This window comes from Pan paniscus, chromosome 1, assembly GCF_029289425.2.
Source record: "Pan paniscus chromosome 1, NHGRI_mPanPan1-v2.0_pri, whole genome shotgun sequence".
Classification (NCBI taxonomy): Eukaryota; Metazoa; Chordata; class Mammalia; order Primates; family Hominidae; genus Pan; species Pan paniscus.
Window position 1 is genome coordinate 49,358,377 of NC_073249.2, and position 19,174 is coordinate 49,377,550.

At 42.0% G+C, this 19,174-nt stretch overlaps 2 non-coding genes across 2 annotated transcripts; both read left to right on the plus strand.

Moving 5' to 3' along the window:
- Positions 1–11,919: 11,919 nt before the first annotated feature.
- LOC112438273 (U6 spliceosomal RNA) lies at positions 11,920–12,026 on the plus strand. The gene has a single exon (XR_003026728.1). It is a non-coding gene; the product is annotated as a U6 spliceosomal RNA (small nuclear RNA).
- A 5,665-nt stretch (positions 12,027–17,691) lies between these two features.
- On the plus strand, positions 17,692–17,795 carry LOC112438317 (U6 spliceosomal RNA). The gene has a single exon (XR_003026771.1). It is a non-coding gene; the product is annotated as a U6 spliceosomal RNA (small nuclear RNA).
- The last annotated feature ends 1,379 nt before the right edge of the window (positions 17,796–19,174 follow it).

Genomic DNA, 19,174 nt, shown 5'->3' on the forward strand with positions numbered 1-19,174 from the left:
AGAATTGCTTGAACCTGGGAGGCAGAGGTTGCAATGAGACGCTGTTGCACTTCTCTCTGCAACCCTGGAAGAACACAGTCCAAGATCATGCCACTGCACTCCAGCCTGGGCAACAGAGTGAGACTCTGTCTTCAAAAACAACAATAATAACAAAATAACAATTTTTTTTTTTTTTGAGATGGGTTCTCGCTCTGTTGCCCAGGCTGGAGTGCAGTGGCACGATCTTGGCTCACTGCAGCCTCTGTCTCCCGGGTTCAAGCAATTCTCCCACCTCAGCCTCCTGAGTAGCTTGGATTACAGGGGCACACCACCATGCCCGGCTAATTTTTGCATTTTTAGTCGAGACGGGGTTTCACCGTGTTGGCCAGGCTGGTCTCAAACTTGTGACCTCAGATGATCTACCCAGCCTCCCAAAGTGCTGGAATTATAGGCGTGAGCCACCGCACCTGGCCAAAACCCTCAATTTTAATATTGACACTCCTTTTAAATTAAGTAAATGCAGGTTGTGTGTATGGGTACAGATAATTTTTAACTCAATATATAAACATTTGTAACAAAACTTCATATATCAGATGATAGATTTAGTAGTCTTTGTCTAAAGATTCACATTACAGAATTTATGGTCTATTAATTTATTTAGAGATGGGATCTCACTCTGTCACCCAGGCTGGAATGGAGTGGCACAGTCATAGCTCACTGCAACCTCAGACTCATGGACTTAAGCAATCCTCCTGCCTCAGCCTCCTGAGTAACTAGGACTACAGATGTGTACCACCACACCCAGCTAATTTTTTAAATGTTTTGTAGAGACAGTGTGTTGCTGTATTGCCCAGGTTGGTCTCCTGGGTTCAAGCAGTCCTCCTGCCTCAGCCTCCCCAAGTGCTGGGATTACAGGTGTGAGCTACCTGTAAACCCAGGCCAGTCCTTTTTTTTTTTTTTTTTTTTTATGACAGAGTCTTGCTCCATTGCCCAGGCTGGACTGCAGTGGCACAATCTTGGCTCACTGCAACCTCCGCCTCCCAGGTTCAAGCGATCCTCCTGCCTCAGCCCCCCTAGTAGCTGGGATTACAGGTACGTGCCACCATGCCCGGCTAATTTTTGTATTTTTAGTAGAGATGGGGTTTTGCCATGTTGGCCAGGCTGGTCTCGAACTCCTGACCTCAGGTGATTCACCCGCCTCGGCCTCCCAAAGTGCTGGGATTACAGGCATGAGCCACCACACCCGGCCCTTTTTTTTTCTGTTTTGTTTTTTAATCAGATTACTGTTAGTTATTTCCCCTCTTGCCTCACTTCATGTCAGTTGAAATGTTGGAATACAGCATCTGAAAGTGCTGTCCACTGCCTTTCAGCTGTGCTGCTGGCTCTGAACTTTGCCCAAGGTGAACTTGCCTTTATCGGGTTGGGGTGGCTTGGGGTCTGGGTGACCCCTGAAGTCAGAATCAGAAGTGGCCACATTCGTGACTTGTAGTCTTCTGAGTATAAGAAATGTCCCCATTTGGATATCCTCACAGCCTCATGAAAGTAAGATTTTATTGAGTAGACCTGCTCATGGAAGGTGGGTAGTTTCCAAGTAGCACTGGTACACACCAAGTGAAATAACTGGTAATCCTGGCTGTCAGCAGAGCCAGGTCAACATGCTGGTATATGTGCTGTTTTTCCTTTGAGCTTTAAGTTCTTATGTACACATAACCAATCCAACCTACTTTTCATTAACACCATGTTAGGTATTATTTTCTTAGATTGATATTTTTCTTTTAAAGAAAAAAAAATCATAGGGTGGATTTTAAAATATTATTATTGAAACCAATGATTTCTTCTTTGATTTTAGATGGAAACCCAGAAGGGGCCTTCCCCATCTTCTCTCTCTCTCGCTTTCTCTCTCTCTCTCTTTTTCTCCCTCTCCTCTCCTCTCCTCTCTTCTCCTCTCCCCTCCCCTCCTCCCCTCCCCTCGCCCCTCCCCTCGCCCCTCCCCTCCCTTCCCCTCTCCTTCCTTCCTTCCTTTCTTCCTTCCTTTCCTTCTTTCCTTCTTTCTCTTTTCTTTCTTCTTTCTTTCTTGACAAGGTCTCACTCTGTCGCCCAGGCTGGAGTGCAGTGGCACGATCTCGGTTCACTGCAACCTCCACCTCCCGGGTTCAAGTGATTCTTCTATGTCAGCCTCCCAAGTAGCTGGGATTACAGGCACCCACCATCACGCCCAGCTAATTTTTGTATTTTTAGTAAAGATGGAGTTTCACCATGTTGGCCAGGATGGTCTCAAACTCCTGACCTCAGGTGATCCACCCACCTCGACCTCCCAGAGTGCTGGGATTACAGGTGTGAGCCATGAGGCCCAGCTAATTTTTGTATTTTTTTGTAGGGACAGTATATCACCATGTTGCCCAGGCTGGTGTCGAACTCCTGGGCTCAAGCGATCCTCCTGCCTTGGCCTTCCAAGTATATGGAACATATATTTCTATGGACGTATTTTGCATCTGTAACTGCTTTGAAATATGTAGGTCTTCTTTTACACCTGCCAAAGTGTTGGATACACATTTCCTGAGGCCTTTCATATCATTCAGTCCATAAAATTACATAGTCCATCGGATCCTCTTAATGCACTGGTTGTAGCTCTAACAGTTTTCCTGAGGAAACCAGTCAGTTTGGGTTGCTGAATGCAGCCTATATAAGCACAAATTATGAGATCATGGTAAGAATGAAGGCAGGGTAACAGGGTGGTTAAGAGCCTAGGATTTGAGGTCAGAAAGCTCAGGGCTTCCATTTGTACTTTGCCTCCTTCTTGGTGGCAAAGTAATGCTTGGCTTTTTTAAGGCTTGAATTCCTCATAAGTAAAAATGACAAAAATGATGAAATCCAGTAGTTTTTGTGGTAAGATGTAAATGAGAAATAAAGTACTCAGTATCATGTCAGAGAAAGAAAGTACTCAACGTGTCATCAAAAGTGAATATGGAGGTTGGGCGCAGTGGCTCACACCTGTAATCCCAGCACTTTGGGAGGCTGAGGCAGGTGGATCACTTGACATCAGGAGTTCAAGACCAGCCTGGCCAACATGGTGAAACCCTGTCTCTACTAAAAATACAAAAAATTAACCGGGCAAGGTGGTACACGCCTGTAATCCCAGCTACTCCGGAGGCTGAGGCAGGAGAATTGCTTGAACCCAGGAGACAGAGGTTGCAGTGAGCCAAGATCGTGCCACTGCACTCCAGCCTGGGTGACAAAGTGACACTCCATCTCAAAAAAAAAAAAAAAAAAGTGATTATGGGCTTTGTGACTTGGGATCTTAAGTGAAAGACACATCTTCCTTAGTGGAATTTTAGAAGACATACTAAAGTTTCTGTTTTTGGGTTTTGTTTCTGACACCAGTTCTATCCTAGTCACATACACTATTAGAGACCTTATAGAAGACCTCATAGGATTCATATAATTAAACAGCATCATAAAGTGATTTGTGGCTGGGCACGGTGGCTTAACACCTGAAATCCTAGCACTTTGAAAGGCTGAAGCAAGAGGATCACTTGAGGGCACGAGTTTGAGACCAGCCTGCGCAATATAGTGACACTCTATCTCTTAAATAATAAATGAAATAATAAATAATGAGGAATAAGGAATAAATAATTATTAATAATAATAAATCCAAAAATAAAGTGATTTGCTTTTTTTCTCATCCTTATTGTACATGGTTAACAAAGCATGTAACAGCACAAAGATTGAATTTCATGCTATACTGTCTGCCTCTAATCAGACATAATTATTTTTAAGAATGTACAAAAAATTGGGGGTGGTAGTATTACCAGCTTGCCTAATAACTCCTAACAGAATCTTTAAAAGACACTATTTGCGATTTGTCACTCTCTTGCTTTCCTACAAAACTCACTGGCTTGTTGAGGAAACATTATATTAATGAGTTACTTTGGTCCTTTGAAGCTTATCCATCAGGCTGATTGAATAGAAATACGTACTCAGTACTTTGTGAGAAATGAACATATTTTTCTGAAAGTGAGGCTAGAGTAATGTTCACATGTGGTACAAATAACAGATGCTTGGGACTCAGCCTCAGTGACAGTTAACAAGCAATTTATGTTCTGGCCATGCTGGGGGGAGGACACAAAACAAATCACACCCTCAGTTTTTGTATTTATTTTTTCTCAATCAAGGTATCATCTGACCCTTTCCATTTGGCAAGTGTGGGCATTTTCCGTTACAACATTCTGTTTTAAACACCTTCACTACCCCATTGAACTCATTCGATACCACAAAATGGAATACTTATAATGACTCACATTTACAAGAATATGTTTATAATGATAAAAAATATTTGCTAACAGATTTCAGAAAGGATTCGTAAATTATTGACAGATAACTAATGACTCTAAGGCATCTTTGCCAAAATCCAAAAAGTATTCAACAATGTCACCTGAACCCATATTGCATGATGATGTTAAAGTTTAGTTAATGAATTACAGTCACTGTAAACTTCCTGACAACACTATTCCAAGACATTATGACATATCTATTAGGAATTGATATTCCTGCAAAATTGGATTTATCATTAACCCCTTGCATGAACAAACTAGAAAGGCCCTTTCAGTATGTTTATAATATGGGTTTATTAACAACAAACACCTTAAAATTTTCATCATTCAAATAGACTGATTGCATCAGATATGGAGGAGTTTTTAACAGAAGTCTTATAAGTACTGAACCAGTTAGTTACTGCCAAACCATTGCTTAATAGTGCATTTTTGCTTGTACCCTTTGCTAACATAGGCATTTGTCACTGATTTTGTACAGAACCTGAGCTAGGGTTGGCACTTTTTATTTTTTATCAACTTTCTTAATAATCCTCTCCTCTGCCAAATTATATAAGATGATGGAACGGTACATTTTGGAAAGGAGTGACTGAGTAAAGATTTCTTCTCATTCTTTTAAATAACTGTGAGAAATGTGGCACCTGGCAGGAAAGATAAGTGACTTTTACACAATATGATTATGGCCAGGTAAATATTACTCACTTTTTATAACACTAATAATTAAACAGAGCCTTAGTCAATCTTTTGGCAATTGAATGTTTAAGACTTTACTCTCTTGTAGGCTTGTGCTGAGTTCCCCACGTTTATCACAATCTATGATCTGTGTCTGATGGCTCATAGTTCATATCTTTATTTAGAGTACAAGAAATAAACTCAATATCATTTTGTTTCAATTTAAGGCCTTTAAAGACATTTAAGCAAACAACTAAATGATCTAAATTGTTTTTAAAAGAGGAAACTGTAGCATATCCAAAGTGATTTCCCTAGGAATCACAGCATAATTATTATTAAAACACAAAGCTACAGATCTCAAGCTTTTTTTTTTTTTTTTTTTTGAGACAAAGTCTTGTTCTGTTGTCCAGGCTACAGTGCAGCCGCACAATCTCGGCTCACTGCAACCTCCATCTCCTGGGTTCAACCTATTCCCCTGCCTCAGTTTCCCAAGTAGCTGGGACTGCAGGCACATGTCACCATACCCGGCTAATTTTTGTATTTTTCGTAGAGATAGGGTTTTGCCATGTTGGCCAAGCTGGTCTCAAACTCCTGACCTCAGGTTATCCACCTGCCTTGGCCTCCCAAAGTGCTGGGATTACAGGCATGAGCCACCACACCCAGCCATCTCAGGCACTCTTAATTCATGAAATTGGATGTTATATATTACCTAATAGTCTGGCAGACTACATAAATAAAACAATCATTCAAATAATAGATTTTCCTCTAGAGTGAAATATTTCATATGGGTGAAACTTACATGGGGCTATATAACTCAATTTTGATTTATGTTTCAGTGATTTTAATCGACTTTTTTTTTGCCCTCTCAGTCTTTTGCGAAATAAGAAAATACAAATAATATTATTTTTAATAAAAAAAATGTATCTGGGCATGATGGCTCACACCTGTAATCCCAGCACTTTGGGAGGCTTAGGCAGGAGAATAACTTGAGCCCAAAAGTTCAAGACCAGCCTGAACAACATAATGAGACCTCATCTCTATAAAAAATAAACAAAATTAGCTATATGGTGGCACACACCATGTTGGCCAGGCTGGTCTCAAACTCTTGACCTCAAGTAATCCACCGGCCTCGGCTCCCAAAGTGCTGGATAACAGGCGTGAGCCAACACGCCCAGCCAATTAACTCTTTCCTTTTTGGTTTTATCCTTTCTTTCTTAAATATAATAGAACATATAACATATCTGCATTTATGCTATTTTGACTAATCACAGATCTACAGGTGTGTGGCACAGGTGTGTGCCAGCGTTTTACATGGTGAAACCCTGGCTCTACTAAAAATACAAAAATTAGCTAGGTGTGGTGGCGTGCACCTATAATCCCAGCCATTTGGGAGGCTGAGGCACGAGAATTGCTTGAACACAGGAGGCGGATGTGGTCACTGCACTCCAGCCTGGGTGACAAAGCATCTCAAAAAAAAAAAAAAAGAAAAGAAAAAGAAAGAAAGAGTTAATTAAAAGACACTGAGGATACTTAAAAAGGTCACTTTATACTATATGAAATTGTAAAACCAAAAAGAGTTTCAAAAATATAGGCTCACTTTCTACCTTATTTATTTCCATGAATCTGACAACTTATACCCTCAAGCATTATTTTGATACTAAATTTTAGCATTTTAGATTTTCCTGATCCGTTTGCATTTTTCAGAAGGTCACGACCTATCCAGTTTTTCTATATTTACCTAATAATTTTTTTAAAAAGAGGCTTATGTGGTGGCTCATGCCTGTAATCCTAGCACTTTGGGAGGCCGAGGCGGGCAGATCACCTGAGTCGGGAGTTTGAGACCAGCCTGACCAACATGGAGAAAACTCATCTCTACTAAAAGTACAAAATTAGCTGGGCGTGGTGGCACATGCCTGTAATCCCAGCTACTTGGCAGTCTGAGGCAGGAGAATCGCTTGAACCCGGGAGGCAGAGGTTGCAGTGAGCCAAGATCGTGCCATTGCACTCCAGCCTGGGAAACGAGTGAAACTCTGTCTCAAAAAAAAAAAAAAAAAAAATGTGCCTTTTTGCTTTAAGACCATTTAGTATAATCTCAAGCTTTAAGATCATACTAAATGATCTTAAAACTTTATTTTACTTATACTAATATTAGGATACATTAGAAATGGAACAGCTCTGTAAATAGAAATGTGATTTTTGACTACATTTTCAAGCCTTCTTTACATCTGTACACTCACATATTATTTCCACACTTTTTTATCTTCATTTTTTCTTTTTGCCTTTTTCAAAAATAGAGATGAGGGTCTCACTATGTTGCCCAGGCTGGTCTCGAACTCCTGACCTCAAGTGATCCTCCCATCTCAGCCTCCCAAAGTGCTAAAATTACAGGTATGAGCCACTGTGCCTGGCCATTTCTACACTTATTGAGCACATAATTATGCCAGACGCTCTTTTAAGTGCTTTACATACGTTCTATCACTTAGTTTAAAAAAATTTATTTACCTCTATTTTATATATGAGAAAAATTAATGCTTGAAAATTTTAAGTAATTTGACCAATGCTACACAGATGGTATATGATTGATAGAGCTGGACTCAAATCCATGTCTGACTTCAATGCTATTATATTGCTTGAAATGCTATTATAATGCTTGACAAATTATTTTGTGAATTTAATGATATGTATGCCTGGAACATGGCAGCCAATACATTTGCTATCAATATTAATATTGCTGGTATACACTGGAGAAACTCAAAGAACTGTAAACAGAGTTGGTAATGCACTGTGTCCTTATATATGTCCTTCAGTAAACATATGCATAATGCCCCAAATGAAACTCATTCATTTTCTTTTTTTTTTCTTTTTGAGACGGGGTCTCCCTCTTGTTGCCCAGGCTGGAGGGCAATGGCACGATTTCAGCTCACTGCAACCTCTGCCTCCCAGGTTCAAATGATTGTCCTGCCTCAGCCTCCCGAGTAACTAGGATTACAGGCTCTTGCCACCACAACCAGCTAATTTTTTTGTATTTTTAGTAGAGACAGGGTTTCACCATGTTGGGCAGGCTGGTCTCGAACTTTTGACCTCAGGTGATCCACCTGCCTTAGCCTCCGAAAGTGCTCGGATTACAGGTGTGAGCCACCATGCCTGGCCAGATATTTTTCATTTTGAATGCCACTTAAAAAAAAAAAAAAAGAATAATAGGCCGAGTACAGTGCCTCATGTCTGTAATCTCAGCACTTTGGGAGGCTGAGGTGGGAGGATCACTTGAGCCCAAGAGTTCGAGGCTACAGTGAGCTACAGTGAGTACAGTGATTATGCCACTGTACTCCAGCCTGGGGGACATTGAGACCTTGTGTTGGAACAAAAAAAAGAGTGAAACATCAGGATTCATATTCTAGAAGGAAAAAAAGTGAAGTATTCATGGGAATAATTTATTGTTGCATGAGCAATCAAGCAACTATATGAGTGAAAGAATCAAGCAAAAAAGGAGAAAATAAAGTATAAATTTATGATCACATTTATGCATTTATATAAAAGTCTGTATGCAAAAAAAGAGATTAAAACAATTTAGTGGACAAGCAAAAGGAAAGATACATGAATCACCTGTAATCCTGACATTCTGAGATCATGTTTTAAAGTATTTTCTTCTAGGAGATATCTATGTATTTAAATATTTAAATATTGGCTGGTCGTGTAATTCCAGCACTTTGGGAGGCCAAAGCAGGACGACCACTTGAACCCAGGAATTCAAGAGCAGCCTGAACAGCAAAATGAGACCCCATCTCTACAAAAACTAAAAAAGTTAACCAGGTGTGATGGCATGAACCTGTGGTCCCAGCTAGGCAGGGGCGTAAGGCAGGAAGATTTTTTGAGCCTGGGAGGTTGAGGCTGCAGTGAGCCCTGTTCTCTCCACTGCATTCTAGCCTAGGTGACAGAGTGAGATGTTGTCTCAAAACAAAAAACAAAAGCAAAACCCTAAATTAAATATAGACAAAACTATAACATATTGTGTATATTGTTTTATATCCCGCTGTTTAAAACAGTTACCGTGGCTGGGTTGGATGGCTCATGTCTCTAATCCTAGCACTTTGGGAAACTGAGGCAGGAGGATCACTTGAGCCCAGAAGTTTGAGACCAGCCTGGGCAACAGAGAGAGAGCTCCTCTCTATTAAAGAAATTTTAGGCTGAGCATGCTGGTTCACACCTGTAATCCCAGTACTTTGGGAGGCCAAGGCAGGCAGATCATTTGAGGTCAGGAGTTTGAGACCAGCCTAGCCAACATGGTGAAACCCTGTCTCTATTAAAAATACAAAAATTAGCCAGGTGTGGTGGTGCACACCTGTAGGCCCAGCTACTCAGGAGGCTGTGGTTGGGAGAATTGCTTGAGCCCAGGAGTTCGAGCTGTAGTGAGCTATGATTGTGCTACTGCACCCTAGCCTAGGTGACAGAGTGAGACTCCGTCTCAGAAAAAAAAAAAAGGGACAAGAAAAGCAAAGAGTTTTAAATTAAATTATTTCCCCAAGGTCCACTGGCTAGGAGGGACTGGGGCTGAGATTCATGGGTCTATCTAGTCCTAGAGCTCAAGTGCTCATCACTCTGCTGTACTCTCTTCTTTATTGAGCTGGGACCAGATCTGGCTTCAGGGTTTGTCAAATAAGGTCAGTGTGTCCTGTCACTCACCATGGTAAATTACATAGCCAGTTTGGCTCCTAGTATTTTCTCCTTTTATAGTTTGGCAGATGGTTATTGACATTCTTGTAGTACTATACGGTGATCTTAGACAAATCCTGTAGTAGGAAACCAAATCAAAAAGGTCAGAACGTCCTTTGAGAGTCAGTAGAAAGAACCTGGTTTCTGTGTACCAAGCTAAAGATATGAAGTGGTCATGCCCTTTTTCCTCCCCAGTTGTGAGGCTTAGGCTGTCTGAGAGTTACATCCATCATCTCTTTGCTTCTGAATCATCAGTGAACAGAAAATTGAGGACAATCAGTAGACACAGGGGACAAGGGGTGGGATTTTCTATAATAAATGGTGGAAAGGAAGTACAGTGTCCATTAAACAGGCAGGTGACATTAACCAGGTACATGACAACACTGAAACCTATTTTATTTTTAAATAAGAGATGTGAATCCTGAAACTCCAACAGTTGACAGGCTAAAAGTTAAAATGCTTGAGAATATATTTTGTACAATCCCAAATGTATAGGCTTCAAGAGAACCACAACCTAGACTGCCAGGAGCAAACTACTTTAAAGACATGAGCTTTTTCTTTTTTCTTTTTTAGAGGCAAGGTCTCACTTTGTTACCCAGACTGGAGTGCAGTAGCATGATCACAGCTCACTGCAGCCTCGAATTCCTGGCCTCGAGCAATCCTCTTGCCTCAGCCTCCTACTACAAGCAAGCAAACAACACATCTGGCTAATTTTTTTTTATTTTTGTACAGATTTGGGGGGGGTCTCACTATGTTGCCCAGGCTGGTCTTGAACCCCTGGCCTCAAGTTATCCTCTTGCCTTGGCCTCCCAAATTGCTGGGATTACAGGTGAGAGCCACTGCACCTGGCTAATGTGCACTTTTTAACTGAGATGCCCAAGCTTTCTAATCACAGTTCTAGTAAAATGGCCATGAGTAGTCCATTTTGGTAGAGGAATTAGAGCAGAATGACAAATAACTGCACATTCTTGCTGGCCCTGATTCTGCATTTCTTTGTTCTGATATGATGAAATTTTAATTTTTATAAAGTGGTTGCCCAACTGGAGGGAGGTTTAAGGAATGCTTTCCCTTTAGTTAGTTCATTAAAAGTAAACACACTTTTGCATTCTTTCCCAAATCCAGTCTCAGTACTGCGGTTAGTTAGGCTTGTCTGCAGCTAATCATTGTATCAGATTTGGGGTGTCAGTTAATGGGCTAGTTATTCGAACAATTGACACTGAATTTCTTTTCATAGTAACGCCTAAGGTAAGCTCCATGCCTTTATGATAAAGGATGGATGCCAGATTTGACTTCTGATTTGGCTATCTGATGAATTAGAGGCATTTAACAAAAAAATTAATGTGACTTTGGTCTACACCATCTTTGAATAAAGTCCTCAGTTTTGTATTCAGTGCAGCACTAAATATTCTTTACACAGTTTATTGAGAGATTATTTTTAAAAATCAGCCTTTATGTAAGTAAAAGGAGAGGTTATTCTTTCTTTCTTTCTTTCTCTCTCTCTCTCTCTTTCTTTTTTCTGAGATGGAGTTTTGCTCTTGTCACTCAGGCTGGAGTGCAATGGTGCAATCTCCGCCTTTGGGATTGAAGCAATTCTCCTGCCTCAGCCTCCTGAGTAGTTGGGATTACAGGTGCCTGCCACCATGCCTGGCTAGTTTCTGTATTTTTAGTAGAGACGGGGGTTTCACCATGTTGGCCAGGCTAGTTTCAAACTCCTGATCTTAGGTAATCCGCCCACCTCGGCCTCCCAAAGTTCTGAGATTACAGGCGTGAGCCACTGTGCCCGGGCAGGTTATTCCTTCTCTCTTTCTTCCCTCCCTCCTTCCCTCCCTCTCCTCCTCTCTTTCTTCCTTCCTTCCTTCCTTTCCTTTCCGTTTCTTCCTTTCTTTCTTCCTTTCTTCCTTTTCTTTCCTTTCTTTTTGATGGAGTCTCACTCTGTCGCCCAGGCTGGAGTGCAGTGGCAGAATCATAGCCCACTACAGCCTTGAACTCCTGGGCTTAAGCAATCCTCTCACCTCAACCTCCCAAGTAGCTGGGATTACAGGTGCATGCCATCACACCCAGCTACTTTTTGCATTTTTAGTAGAAACGGGGTTTCACCATGTTGGCCAGACTGGTGTTGAACTCCCAATCTCAAATGATCCGCCTACCTCAGCCTCCCAAAGTGCTGAGATTACAAGTGTGAGCCACCTCGCCTGGACAGGTTATTTTTTCAATTAAAACAATAGATTAAGTGCTCACTCCAGCAGCACATATACCAAAATTGGAACAATACAGAGAAGATCAGCATGGCTCCTGCGCAAGGATGACATACAACTTCATGAAGCGTTCCATATTTTAAAAATTAAAAGAAACACACACACACACACACAAAAACCCCAATAGATTAAAATATATCCTGAATCTGGCCAGGTGTGGTGGCACACACCTGTAATCCTATCACTCTGGGGGGCTGGAGCAGGCCGATTGCTTGAGCTCAGAAATTCTAGACCAGCCTGGGCAACATGATGAAACTCCTTCTCTTTTTTTGTTAAAATTTTTTAGTTTAAAATGTATATTTAAATTTTAAAAAAATATATATCTTGAATCCATCATTAAGCAGCTCATGTTCTCTCTCTGTCTTACTCTGCAGGCATATCATTAGGTTATTTTCCTCTTGAAGACATCAATTTTGTTTTGGTTTTCTTTTTGAGACAGGGCCTCACTCCTGTTGCCCAGTTTGGAGTGCAGTGGTGCAATCTTGGCTCAACCTCTGAGTTCAGGTAATCCTCCCACCTCAGCCTGCCTAGTAGCTGGGCTACAGGCGCGCACCACCATGTCTGACTAATTTTTGTATTTTTTTGTAGAGATCGAGTTTCACCATGTTCCCCAGGCTGGTCTCAATCTCTTGAACTCAGACGATCTGCCTGCCTCTGCCTCCCAAAGTGCTGCAATTATCCTCATGAACCACTCTGCTCAGTCGCCCTTGGTTTTCTTAAGTTTCAAGTAACAGAAAGCCCAGACAACTGTCTTCAACAATAAGAAAAATATACTCTCCCTCACTCAATAAGAGGTTCAAAAGTGGGGCAGCCCCAGTGCTGCTTAATCCATGGCTCAGTGACCTCATCAGGACCCTATTTCTTTCTGTCGCTGCCGTTGTCAACATGTTGACTTATCCTCTGATAGCTTTCGTTGTTGCGGAGTGGCTGCAGCAATTCTAGGAATCACATTGGAACAACAACAACAAAAACAATATCCAATGCAAGAAATTAGGGTATTCGGTATTCTGTTTTATCTTTTTCTTTTTTTCTTTCTTTCTTTTTTTTTTTTTTTGAGACAGAGTCTTGCTCTGTCACCAGGCTGGAGTGCAATGGCACAATCTCGGCTCACTGCAACCTCCGCCTCCCAGGTTCAAACGATTCCCCTGTCTCAGCCTCCTGAGTAGCTGGGTCTACAGGCATGCACCACCATGCCCAACTAATTTTTTTGTATTTTAGTAGAGGTGGGGTTTCACCATGTTGGCCAGGATGGTCTTGATCTCCTGACCTTGTGATCCACTCACCTCAGTCTCCCAAAGTGCTGGGATTACAGGCATGAGCCACCGTGTCTGGCCCTCTTTTTTCAGTCCAGAAAAGAAATACTCCAAATAAACCCCCTGGAAGATTCCTTTTTTTTTTTTTTTGAGATGGAGGCTCGCTCTGTCACCCAGGCTAGAGTGCAGTGGCGCAATCTCAGCTCATTGCAACCTCTGCCTCCCAGGTTCAAGCAATTCTCCTGCCTCAGACTCCTGAGTAGCTGGGATTACAGGTGTCTGCCACCATGCCTGGCTGATTTTTTTGTATTTTTAGGAGAGTTGGGGTTTCACCATGTTGGCCAGGCTGGTTTCAAACTCCTGACCTCAAGTGATCCACCTGCCTTGGCCTCCCAAAGTGTTAGGATTACAGCGGTGAGTCACCACGCCCAGCCAGGTTCCTCTCTATGTCATTGATGAGATACTAGTCACATGCTCACCCCATAAACCAGTCACTGGGAAGGGGAATGGAATGGCCATTAGAATATACAGGACTTATCCCTGAGCTGAGCTCACTATAGGGTTACTTTTCTTTTTCTTTTCCTTTTCCATTTTTTTTTCCTTTTTTTTTTTTTTTTTTTGTGACGGAGTCTTGCTTTGTTGCCCAGGCTGGAGTGCAGTGGTGCAATCTTGGCTCACTGCAGCTTCCGCCTCGTGGGTTCAAGCTGTTCTCCTGTCTCAGCCTCGTGAGTAGCTGGGACTACAGGCACACGCCACTATGCCTAGATAATTTTTGTATTTTTAGTAGAGGGGTTAGACCACATTGGTCAGGCTGGTCTCGAACTCCTGACCTCAGATGATCCACCCCCCCCCCCCAGCCTCCCAAGGTGCTGGGATTACAGGCATGAGCCACCACGCCTGCCTGGCCTTATAGGGTTACTTTTCTAGAGAGGGAAAATTGGGTGTCTGTTGGCAAGGAAGAAAGAGAATAGGTTGGGGTAAGCAATCAATACTGTGTGCCATGTCCCTTAAATATTTTTCTCTTGCCCTCGGTAACACCTATGACATTTTAGCAATCATTAATTTCACATAAGTAGGCAGGACAGAGTTTGCAGAGTTGGAATGGGACAGTCTGTTTGTGGAGGACTTAACATCCTGAGGCAGAAAGGAGGCTTACATGCAATGAGGCAAGAGAAATGTATGTGGATCATTGAGGTGGGTTAGCTTGAGTTCACACCTATCAACGAACCACCATTTCTTAACCAACTGTGTTAAAATATGATGTACAACAGGCGAAAGCCCTGGTAACCAGAAATAAACCTGAAGTCATACAAAAAGCTTAGAAAGCCTGTATTTCCCTAGGATTTTATGCCAGCAATACAGAAGCTGTAAAAACTGCCACCAACTGACCAGGGCACCATAATGACCTGGGCAGTCATTGTCATAATGCACAGAGAAATTGCAGAAAGGAAACAAAATTGGTGGCTGGGTATGGTGGCTCACGCCTATAATCCCAGCACTTTGGGAGGCTGAGGCGGGTGGATCACGAGGTCAGGAGATCGAGACCATCCTGGCCAGCACGGTGAAACCCTGTCTCTACTAAAAATAAAAAAATTAGCTGGGCGTGGTGGTGTGCGCCTGTAGTCCAAGCTACTCAGGAGGCTGAGACAGGAGAATCACTTGAACCCAGGAGGCGGAGGTTGCAGTGAGTCAGGATCGTACCATTGCACACCAGCTTGGGAGACAGAGTGAGACTCTGTCTCAAAAAAAAAAAAAAAAAAAGCAAACATTTAAATAGGAATTACTGGGGACCTGACGCTGTCCTACACACTTTATATTAACTAATTTGTTCAACAACACTGTGAGGTACTACTATTATCATCACTCCCATTTTAAAAATGAAGGAAGAACTGAGGAACAGCCAGTCATAGTCGCTTACGCCTGTAATCCCAGCACTTTGGGAGGCCGAGGTGGGCAGATCACTTGAGGTCAAGAGTTTGAGACCAACCTGGCCAACATTGTGAAACCCCATCTCTACTAAAAATACAAAAATTAGCCGAGCATGGTGGTGCGTGCCTGTGGTCCCAGCTATTAGGGAGGCTGAGGCATGAGAATCGCTTGAACCCAGGAGACAGAGACTGTGGTGAGCTGAGATCATGCCACTGCACTCCAGCCTAGGCAACAGAGCAAGACCCTGTCTCAAAAAAAAAAAAAAAAAAAAAAAAAAAAAAAAAAAAAAAAAATTGAGGCACAGAGAGATTGTGAAGAGATCGTAAGTGGAAGAAACGGAGACTCCATTATTTATTTTTTGCCCCTAGCCACTATTCCCTATGGCTTCTTTTAGGAAGCTTGAGCCTGTCAAAGATGCCACTTTGATAAGCTTTTGCCTTAACAAGTTATTTCACTTAACTCTAGTAAAGAATGTTATACTATACGAGCATGTTAAATAATTCTTTGACCATTAGTTTTCTTACTAGTTTTTTTTAATGATTGTTTTGTGTTTAACAACATTCTCTAAGTTTAAATAGAAAATTCAAGCAAGACTTCAGTTAACACCACTGACAAACATAGAGCTAGAAATCATACATTATTTGTGTGTGTGTGTATGTTACGGGGGACTTTCTACTGTGACAATAAATAATCTTAGAGGCAATGATAATTATATTTGAATGTGCAAGTCACTGTTTTTCTAGAATACCTTTAAACACATAATTAGGTCTTTTATTCTTATATTCTTTTTTTTTTTTTTTTTTTTTTTGAGATGGAGTCTGGCTCTGCCACCTAGGTTGGAGTGCAGTGGTACAATCTCGGCTCACTGCAAGCTCCTCCTCCCGGGTTCACACCATTCTGCTGCCTCAGCCTCCCGAGTAGCTGGGACTACAGGCGCCCGCCACCACACCCAGCTAATTTTGTTTTGTATTTTTAGTAGAGACGGGGTTTCACTGTGTTATCCAGGATGGTCTCAATCTCCTGACCTTGTGATCTGCCCGCCTCGGCCTCCCAAAGTGCTGGGATTACAGGCATGAGCCACCGTGCCCAGCCTTTATTCTTATACTCTAAAAATGTTTAATTAGAAAAGGTCTGTTCATCAATGGATGAATGAACAAAATATGGCCTATATACGCAATGGAATATTATCCAGCCATTAAAAAGAGTGAAGTTGGCCGTGTGTGGTGGCTCATGCCTGTAATCCCAGCACTTTGGGAGGCTGAGGTGGGCAGATTGCCTGAGGTCAAGAGTTCGAGACCAGCCTGGCCAACATGGAGAAACCCTGTCTCTACTAAAAATACAAAAATTAGCCGGGCGTAGTGGTGGGCACCTGTAATTCCAGCTACTCGGGAGGCTGAGGTGGGAGAATTGCTTGAACCCAGGAGGCTGAGGTTGCCGTGAGCGGAGATCACACCACTGCACTCCAGCCTGGGTGACAGAGCGAGACTCCATCTCAAAAAAAAAAAAAAGAGTGAAGTTGTGTTATTTGCAGCAACATGGATGGAACTAGAGGTCATTATGTTAAGTGAAATAAGGCAGGCATAGGGAGACAAATAGCTCATGTTCTCACTCATACAAGGGAGCTAAAAAAGTAGCTCTTATAAAGATAGAGAGTAGATTGGTGGTTACCAGAGGCTGGGAAGGGTAGCAGGGATAGGGGGATGAAGAGAGGTCGATTAATGGGTACAAATACACACTTAAAAGAAATAAGACCTGGTGTTTGATAGATCAGTAGAGTAACTACAGTTAACATTAATTGACTGCACATTTTATGTTTGTTTTTGTTTCTGTTTGAGACAGGGTCTCCCTCTGTCACGCAGGCTGCAGTCCAGTGGCACAATCAGGCCTCACTGCAGCCTCAACTTGCTGCACTCAAGCAATTTTCCAGCCTCAGCCTCCCAAATAGCTGGGACTACAGGTGTGCACCACCAAGCCTGGCTAATTTCTGTATTTTTTTGTAGAGGAGTTTCACCATGTTGCCCAGGCTGGTCTCAAACTCCTGGGCTCAAGTGATCTGCCCCCTCGGCCTCTCAAAGTGCTGGGATAACAGGGGTGAGCCATCACACCTGGCCAGGATAGAATAATTAAAATAGCTAGAAGAGAATAACTTGAATGCTCCTAGTTAAGGTGATGAATATCCCAATTATCCTGATTTGATTGTGTAAATGTATCAAGTTATCCCATGTACTCCGAAATATGAATCTCTAATATGTATCAATTAAAAAATAGTGCTCAGGCCAGGTGTGGTGGCTTATGCCTGTAATCTCAGCACTTTGGGAGGCCAAGGAGAGTGGATCTTTTGAGGTCAGGAGTTCAAGACCAGCCTGGCCAACATCGCGAAACCCCATCTCTACTAAAAATACAAAAATTAGCCAGGTGTGGTGGTGCACACCCGTAATTCCAGCTACTTGGGAGGCTGAGGCATGAGAATCACTTGAACTCGGGAGGTGGAGGTTGCAATGAGCCAAGATTCTACCACTGCACACCAGCCTGGGTGGTGAAGTGAGACTGTCTCAGAAAAACAAAAAAAAAATAGTTCTCATATACTAAAAGCTGGAACAATACAGAGCAGATTAGCATGGCGCCTGTGCAAGGATGACACACAAATTTGTGAAGTGTCTCATATTTATTAAAATTTTTTAATATACATTTTTAAAGATAAAAAAATAGGTAGACAGCAGTGGCTCACACCTGTAATTCCACTACCTTGGGAGGTTGAGGCATGAGGATTGCTTAAAGCCAGGAGTTTGAGACCAGCCTGGGTGGTATAAAGAGACCCCATATCTAAAAAAAAAATTTTTTTTAATTAGCCAGGTATGGTGGCACATGCCTGTAGTACCAACTACCCAGGAGGCTGAGGCAGGAGGATTGCTTGAGCCCAGGAGTTTGGGGCTGCAGTGAGCTATAATTGTGCCACTGCACTCCAACCTGGGTGACAGAGCAAGACCCTATCTCAAAAAAAAAAAAAAAAAAAAAGATAAATAAATAAAATGATGGTCAAATTGAAAAAATAAATAAATAAAATACCCCTCAAAACACACAAAAGGTCAACCTCAATTTTTAAGTGATCTAGCAATACAATGGAGCTATGGCATGGGACTCATGGTAGCTATTTCAACAACTGGAAATGATTCAGATAAACTTTTGCAAATGTAATCAAATACATACTTTGCTTTATTTGATGGATTTGTTTTTAAAAATTTAGATGTAAGCCAAATTTAGCAAAATAAAAACATCCTATTTACTGTTCAATGCAAGCTTGTATTCCTTGTGTAAAATGGAAAATCCTTCTGCAGTGTTGATATCTACTTTCTGATTGATTTGTCTTAAAGTTTGCAACTTTGAATCCTTTCTCCTCTTTTCTCCTCTCATTTTCTATCCCTCTCCAACTTTTTTTGTGTGTTCGCTCACTTACTTGAACAAAGTGCATATCCAAATAAGTTACCTAAGATTGATTGCCATAAATCTGAAGCCTTTGGGCCATATTTTTAAAATTATTAGGCTGGGTGCAGTGGCTCACACCTGTAATCCCAGCACTTTGGGAGGCAGTGGTGGGTGGATAACGTAAGGTCAGGAGTTCAAGACCAGCCTGGGGAACATGGTGAAAACCCATCTCTACTAAAAATACTAAAATTAGCTGGGCACGGTGGGGCATCTCTGTAATCCCAGCTACTCCGGAGGCTGAGGCAGGAGAATTCCTTGAGCCTGGGAGGCAGAGGTTGCAGTGAGCCAAGATTGCACCATTACACTCCAGCCTGGGTGACAGAGAGAGACTCCATCTCAAAACAAAAAACAAAAAACAAAAAACTCAAACTGCAACAAAAGCAAATCTGCAGTCACATCTTACTTCCTTGCTCTCAGGGTATTTGGTCCCCACTGTGTCTGTTATCCAGAATATCTAGCTGGACTCCCAGCAGCTACAGAAAATTTTAGCGTTGGGCTGGTTTTTTTTTTTTAAGTCTATCATCCACTATCCAGGATTACTACAGTCAAATGAATAGACATTCAT